General features: G+C 41.7%; 1 protein-coding gene across 1 annotated transcript in view; it reads right to left on the bottom strand.

Moving 5' to 3' along the window:
- RUFY3 (RUN and FYVE domain containing 3) overlaps positions 1–1,001 on the bottom strand; it is a 97,487-nt gene extending 96,486 nt beyond the window's left edge. Inside the window, exon 1 of the mRNA XM_010839102.1 lies at positions 897–1,001. The gene's annotated coding sequence lies outside the window, so the exon portion shown is untranslated. The remainder of the gene's footprint in view (positions 1–896) is intronic.
- Between the last annotated feature and the right edge of the window lie 6,697 nt (positions 1,002–7,698).

A 7,698-nucleotide genomic window follows, 5' to 3' on the forward strand; every position in this document is an offset into this window, starting at 1 on the left:
CTCCTGGGTTACGGCCCGGCGTCCGGGCCCTGCCACTTCGTCTACGGCCCGCCCCGCCGGGGTCCGAGCCAGCTGGAGGGCCGGCCCCGCCCGACGGCGCGGTCTCCCTACCGGCCGCCTCCTCCCGCTCGCCCCTCCCGCTCCGGCCCCGGGCCTGCGGCGCGGCTCCCCTAGGGGGCGACCTCCTCCTCTTCCCAGTGCCCACCTTCCGCCCGGCTCCCGCGGCGCTGAGCTCCCTCCCGACCCGGGGGTGGAGACGGCGCCGGGAGCCCGGTCCTTACCCGCCCCCGGCACGGCCCTCCTAAGCGGTCAGGTGTGTGTACCCCCGGTGCTTGAACGATGGGAGACCCGGCGAAATAGCTGGCGGCGCTTGTGTGTGTAACCGCCCAACTTTATCAGTAGCAAGGAGGCACAAAGATCTGGGTTGAAAAAGAGGCGAAAGCTAATTTTAAATAGGAACGTACCCGCTCCCCCCACCCTCTTATTAAACTGTACCGTTTGCCTTGCACACACTATAACTTGAACCGTTCATTCAAGGTTTTGATTTATGAGCTTTTTATGTGAGAAACCAGAGGTGGGTGTCCACCTTCCCCCACCTCTATTGTTCGCTGTCATATGCCCTGTATAAAAATCTTGTATTTGCTTTAACTCCCTGGTTTTCCGGTGTTTCGGGTGCGCATGAATGCGTTTTAAACCAAACAGCTTAGAATTTATATGACAAGCATCTATTACAGGTCGACAGTTTTCACTTTCATATCGCCCGTGTCTCGCTAGTAATTGGCCACTGTTGCTTTATCTTGAATATTTGAATCAACGATTACTGATCCAGTAATTCCCATAAATAAACATTTCCTTTTTGAATAAGACAATTTCCAGTTACTATTGTTATTCCTTACGCTAGATTCCTTGAACGTGCCCGAGTATTTCCCAGCTGTTTAGCTTTGTGTTCCGGCTGCAAAATGCTGGCATAGAATCCATGTTGACTCGTAATTAAAAATCACTGTTGTGTAACGTTTTGTCCACCTGATTTTCCTTCTTTCTCTGGTCTGCCTTTCCCTCTGTCGTTATCCCTCTCTGAAAGGGAAAGTAAACCTTTTTATTATTGTTATTCTCTGAAAATCATCTTGAAATTACAAGAAATTATCGTGAGATTTCTAATACTATCACCAAATCTTTTGAACAAAACATTTTAAAAGGAGGTATTTATAAGAAGCTAACTTCAAGAAGTTAGTAGTTTTTCAGTTTCTGGCATTTTCCTGACCTGTTGATTCCAGTGCTACTGCCTACTTAAATTATTTGTCCTGTGAACCTGGATTCCTGTTCTGGTATAGGGTGAAATAATTGTTATTATTAACTATGTATTATTGTTTTATTAAAACAGCCTACAACCTGCAGTAATAAAAACAAAATGGGGGAAAGCGTCTTCATCCTATTTTGTAGCATTTTGGAATTTTCCTGGGCCTTTCCTTTTCAGTCTGAGGGTGGAGTCTTGGTAAAAAATAAAATTGCCTTTTAGGAATTATAAACTATAATGCCTTGAAGAGAAAAACTATAACATTCCAGATATATGATTTTATTACCCGTCTTTAATTGCCTTTTTTTTTTTAGTTGAAATATAGTTGATTTACAATGTTGTGCTCATTTCTTCTGTATAACAAAGTGGTCCCTAACTGGCTTTCTTACCATGTTTTTGCATGCAGAAATTTATAAGTATCATATTCTTGTCAGGTTCCTTCACAAAGATATTTTGCAGTTTTTCAGTAAAGAATTTAACAAGAATATATACCAATCCCATTGTAGGTAGAAGAAAAGAGATCAGACTTTTGAGAAAAGCCAGTTGTAGCCAAAGGAGTCACCAAGTTAACAAACTATAAAATGTTATCTAGTCTAAATTACCAGCTTTCTCCTTTCCAGTTAGGCACGTTACCTACGGTGTTAGAAACGTTGACATGCTATGGAACCTTGCGGTATATTGAGTCTTTTGTGCCTCTTTACTTTTAAAACAGTTCTATTTATGCTTTATGTCATCAATTACAATGAATTAGCTAAAAGAGTTCACCATGTACATTCTATATACAATGAATATAGAAAATCAGCTGACATATGAGTCCTTTAAAATTTACAGGCAAGGCTGTTTATAGGGATTTTCTTTAAAGGTGGATGATATTCAGGTTCCTAGTTTCTTATGCTTTTAGCTTTTGGTTCAATATTATAATCACAGCTCTACATAAGGTTCAGAGACATAAAGGGCTGAGTTAGCTGGAACATTTAGGGACGCTCAGGTTATAAAATGAGGCTAATCTTGATGTTCCTTTATGAAATGAACAACTTCCTATACTGTTTTAAAATCCAAGCCACTGTAAGAATCAAGTTCTATTAATTTTGCTGTGAAATAAAGCAAAAGGTGTTTTTCAATTTTATTTGCATTTTGTTTTTAGTTGTTCATGTTCAGTTTTCTGAAACCCTTTGGTGATCTTAAGGATGACACAGAATATATTAAAAATTTTATAAGATCAATGTCATAGATGTTCTTTTAGGCTAAGCTTTTTAGAACTGTGATTGGAAAAAAGATATCACTTGGGAAGGGATGATATTCTTTTTCAAATTTCAGTCTTCTTAAATTTACTGAGACTTGTTTTGTAGCTTAGCACGTGATCTATCCCGTATGTACTTGAAAAGAATGTATATTCTGCTGTTTTCATAAGGAATCTTCTATAAATAGCTATTAAGTTTATCTGTACCAATGTGTCATTTAAGGCCATTGTTTCCTTATTGATTTTCTGTCTGGATGTTCTGTCAATTGATGTAAAATTCCCCCTGGTGCTGCTGCTGCTGCTAAGTCGCTTCAGTCCTGTCCGACTCTGTGCGACCCCATAGATGGCAGCCCACCAGGCTTCCCCGTCCCTGGGATTCTCCAGGCAAGAACACTGGAGTGGGTTGCCATTTCCTTCTCCAATGCATGAAAGTGAAAGATGAAAGCGAAGTTGCTCAGTCGTGTTCGACTCTTATCGACCCCGTGGACTGGAGCCTAATAGGTTCCTCCGTCCATGGGATTTTCCAGGCAAGAGTATTGGAGTGGGGTGCCATTGCCTTCTCCGAAAATTCCCCCTAATGGGTGTTAAATTCCCCCTAGTATTATTGTATTATTGTCAGTTTTTCACTTTATATGTTGATATTTGCATTATATATCTAGGTGCTCCTATGTTGGGTGCATATATATTTATAATTGTTATATCTTGTTGGATTGATTCCTTTATCATACTGAATGTCCTTCTCTGCAGTCTTTGCTTTAAAGTCTATTTTGTCTGATATAGGTGTTGCTGCCCTAGCTGTCTTTTAATTTCCATTTGAATGGAATACCTTTTCCATTCTCACACTTTCAGTACATGTATGTGAGATAATTTTCTTTCATACTTTTTATATTTGTAGTAGTAGCAGCCTTTTCTTTTCGGCTTAGAGAAGTCCCTTTAAGGTTTCTTTTAAAGCTGGTTTCAGTTCAGTTCAGTTCAGTCGCTCAGTCGTGTCCGACTCTTTGCGACCCCATGAATTGCAGCACGCCAGGCCTCCCTGTCCATCACCAACTCCCTGAGTTCACCCAGACTCGCGTCCATCGAGTCAGTGATGCCATCCAGCCATCTCATCCTCTGTCGTCCCCTTCTCCTCCTGCCTCCAATCCCTCCCAGCATCAGAGTCTTTTCCAATGAGTCAACTCTTTGCATGAGGTGGCCAAAGTCCTGGAGTTTCAGCTTTAGCATCATTCCTTCCAAAGAACACCCAGAACACCCAGGACTGAACACCACAGTTCAAAAGCATCAATTCTTCGGCGCTCAGCTTTCTTCACAGTCCAACTCTCACATCCATACATGACCACAGGAAAAACCATAGCCTTGACTAGACGGACCTTTGTTGGCAAAGTAATGTCTCTGCTTTTGAATATGCTGTCTAGGTTGGTCATAACTTTCCTTCCAAGGAGTAAGAGTCTTTTAACTTCATGGCTGCAGTCACCATCTGCAGTGATTTTGGAGCCCCCCAAAATAAAGTCTGACGCTATTTCCACTGTTTCCCCATCTATTTCCCAGTGGTGGTGAACTCTGTTAGCTATTGCTTGTCTGTTAAATTCTATCTGTTCTTCAAGTCTGAATGATAACTTTTCTGGGTAGAGTATTCTTGGTTGTAGGTTTGTGTGCGTGTGCGTGTGTGTGTGCCTTCTGGCTTGCAAAGTTTTTGTTGAAAAACTTTACAGCCTTATGAAAGTCCCCTTGTATGTACCTAGTTGCTTTTCTCCTGCTGCTTTTAAGATTCTCTCTTCATCTTTAATTCCGGGGATTTTAATTTTAATGTGCCTTTGTTTGGACCTCTTTGGGCCTATCATGTTTGGGACTCTGTATTTCCTGCACCTGAATATCTGTTTGCTTACCCAGGTTAGGGTAGTTTTCAGCTATTATTTCTTCAAGTAAGTTCTCTGCCCCTTTCTCTTCTTCTGGGATGCTTATAAAAGTATGCTTGATGCTGTCATAGAGGTCTCTTAAAATATTCTCATTTTTAAAACACTTTTTTTCTGTTCAGCTTGAGTAACACTACTCTAGATCGCTCATCCATTTCTCTATATCATCTGATCTACTGTTGATTCCTTCTAGTATATTTTTATTTCAGTTATTATCTTCTTCAGCTCTGTTTGAGCCTTCTGTATGTTTTCTCTTTGTTAAAATTCTCACTGTGTTCATCTATCCTCCTCCCCAGTTCGGTGAGCATCTCTGTGGTCTTATCTTGAACTCTTTATCAGGTTGGTGGCTTCCCTGGTGGTTCAGACGGCAGAGTCTGCCTGCTAATTCAGGAGACCTGGGTTTGATCCCTGGGTCAGGAAGATCACCTGGAGAAGTAAATAGCAACCCACTCCAGTATTCTTCTCTGGAGAATCCCATGGACAGAGGAGCCTGGCAAGCTACAGTTCATGGGCACACGTTCGAGCAACTAACACACAGACACACACACACACTTTATTAGGTTTGTTGTTTATCTCTACTTCATTTAGTTTTTTCTGAGGTTATGCCTCTTTGTTTGGAACATATGCCTCTGTCTCATTTTGCTCAACTCCCTATGCTTATTTCCTATGTGTCAGGTAGGTTGTTAAATTTCCTGATCTTGTTATTTATTTATTTTTTGGCTTTGTAGTAAAGCTTGTGGAATTCGGTTCCCCCATCAGGGGTTGAATCCAGGCTGTGACAGTGAAGGCGCCAAATCCTAACCACTGGACACCAGGGAGCTCCCTACATTTCCTGATCTCAGAGAAGTGGTGTTCTGTAAAAGAAACCCTGTGAAGTCCAACAACATGCTCCCCTCTGGTCACCAGAGCGCTCTAATGGTGCCCACTCCACGTAGACTGTGTGTGCCCTTCTTTTGTGGTAAATGACTCCTGCTGGCCCCCGGCCCATTCGGCTGCAAGGCTGTGTCTTGTGCTGTGGCTGCTGTGGCCCGCTATAAGGCAGGGCTGGGTCTCTGGTGCTAATAAGCTAGAGGGAGGATTCCAAAGTTGAACTTAACAGCACGGGTGTTATCACAGTAGAACAAGCTCCCCGAATGGTTGCTGCCAGTGTCTTTATCTCAAAGGGAAGTCCCAGTTGCCTCCTGCCTCACCAAGGTTTGAGCCTCACTAACTGGGTTTGATCCAGTTCACTTCAGACTATTGCCTCTGTGCTGGGACTTGGAACATGTGAGATATTGCACATGCCCTTTAAGAGTCCAGTCTGTTTGCTATAAGCCTCTGGCTCTACTGAACATAAGCCCTGCTGGTTTTCAAAGCCAGAAATGCTGGGGGCTAATCTTCCTGATCCATGACAACCAGGCTGGGGAGCTTGGTGCAAGCCTCAGACTCCTCACTCTTTGGGGAAAGACCTCTGTGATTAAAATATTCCTCTTGTTTGTGGGTCACCAGACCCAGGGGATGTGGGTCCTGACTATACTGCATGTCTACCCTCCCTGTCTCACTGTGGCTCCTTCTTTATGTCTTTAGTTGTGGGAAATCTTCTCTGCTAATCTTAAGGTTGTTCTCCTAGGTCACTACTCTTTAAGTAGTTGTAACTTTCCTATGTCTTGGAGGTGACTTCAAGGTCTTCCCACTTGTACCAACTGCCTGCCCCTCTTATGAGCACTACTTTGAATGCAATACTCTTATTAAGAGTACAATGGACTCTAAAGAAATATATTTCTCTTACACAATATATTTGTGTGTCACTCAGTTATGTCCAACTCTTGAACCCATTGATTCATGACCCCATTGCCTATATCCCACCAGCTCCTCTGTCCATGGAATTTTTGGGGGCAAGAATACAGGAGTGGGTTGCCATTTCCTCCTCCAGGGGATCTTCCCAACCCAGGGATCTTCCCAACCCAGGGATCAAACCTGCATCTCCTGCACTGGCAGGCAGATTCTTTACCACAGTGCCACTTGGAAAACCCAAGCAATATATTTAATCAAGATCAAACAATGGCCCTTTTCTTTGGGTGGTAGAAATATGGATGTATTTTTCCATTTTTCTACTTTTCTGCATTTTTAAGAAGTTTATAATGAATATATTACTTTTATAATAGAAAATAAAATGTTGAATGACTTTTATTAACAGATTGATAATTATATCTTTTTAATGATCTATTCACAGCAAAATTATGTTGAGTATACTGTGGAACTCGAGAGGCACCCTAGAGGAGCTTATCATTATTTTGTGTCTATTTAGATTTTCAATATCTTAATAGAACTGCTGAAACTACGTGGCTACTTGCTTTTGCTGACCTTTGTTGCTTTGCTTTGTGGCTTTTCCCACACTTTGTTCCAATTTTCATTCTTTTTTTCTAAGTTTCCTTAGAAATTTCTCTCAAATCTTTCCTTGAATCTGTCCTCTTTAATTGAAATTTTCGTCTCTTCTTGCCTGTGTTATTGCAAAGGACTCCTAGCTGGTTTTTATCCCCCTATTTTTAATCTAACTCCATTGGTGTACAGCAGTTAGAATGAGTAATTTCCTTTTCTGAATGTTGATCTAATTATGTTGGACTGATTCTTAAAAGGCCTCCCCAGACAGCCATTTTGCTTTTTTGCATTTCTTTTCCATGGGGATGGTCTTGATCCCTGTCTCCTCTACAATGTCACAAACTTCATTCCACAGTTCATCAGGCACTCTATCAGATCTAGGCCCTTACATCTATTTCTATCTTCCACTGTATAATCATAAGGGATTTGATTTAGGTCATACCTGAATGGTCTAGTGGTTTTCCCTACTTTCTTTAATTTCAGTCTGAATTTGGTAATAAGGAGTTTATGATCTGAGCCATAGTCAGCTCCGGTCTTGTTTTTGTTGACTGTATAGAGCTTCTCCAAATTCGGCTGCAAAGAATATAATCAATCTGATTTCAGTGTTTACCATCTGGTGATGTCCATGTGTAGAGTCTTCTCTTGTGTTGTTGGAAGAGGGTGTTTGCTATGACCAGTGTGTTCTCTAGGCAAAACTCTATTAGTCTTTGCCCTGCTTCATTCCGTATTCCAAGGCCAAATTTGCCTGTTCCTCCAGGTGTTTCTTGACTTCCTACTTTTGCATTCCAGTCCCCTATAATGAAAAGGACATCTTTTTTGGGTATTAGTTCTAAAAGGTCTTGTAGGTCTTCATAGAACCGTTCAACTTCAGCTTCTTTAGCGTTACTGGTTGGGGC

Source organism: Bison bison, unplaced genomic scaffold (genome assembly GCF_000754665.1).
Source record: "Bison bison bison isolate TAMUID 2011002044 unplaced genomic scaffold, Bison_UMD1.0 scf7180017864110, whole genome shotgun sequence".
Taxonomy (NCBI): Eukaryota; Metazoa; Chordata; class Mammalia; order Artiodactyla; family Bovidae; genus Bison; species Bison bison.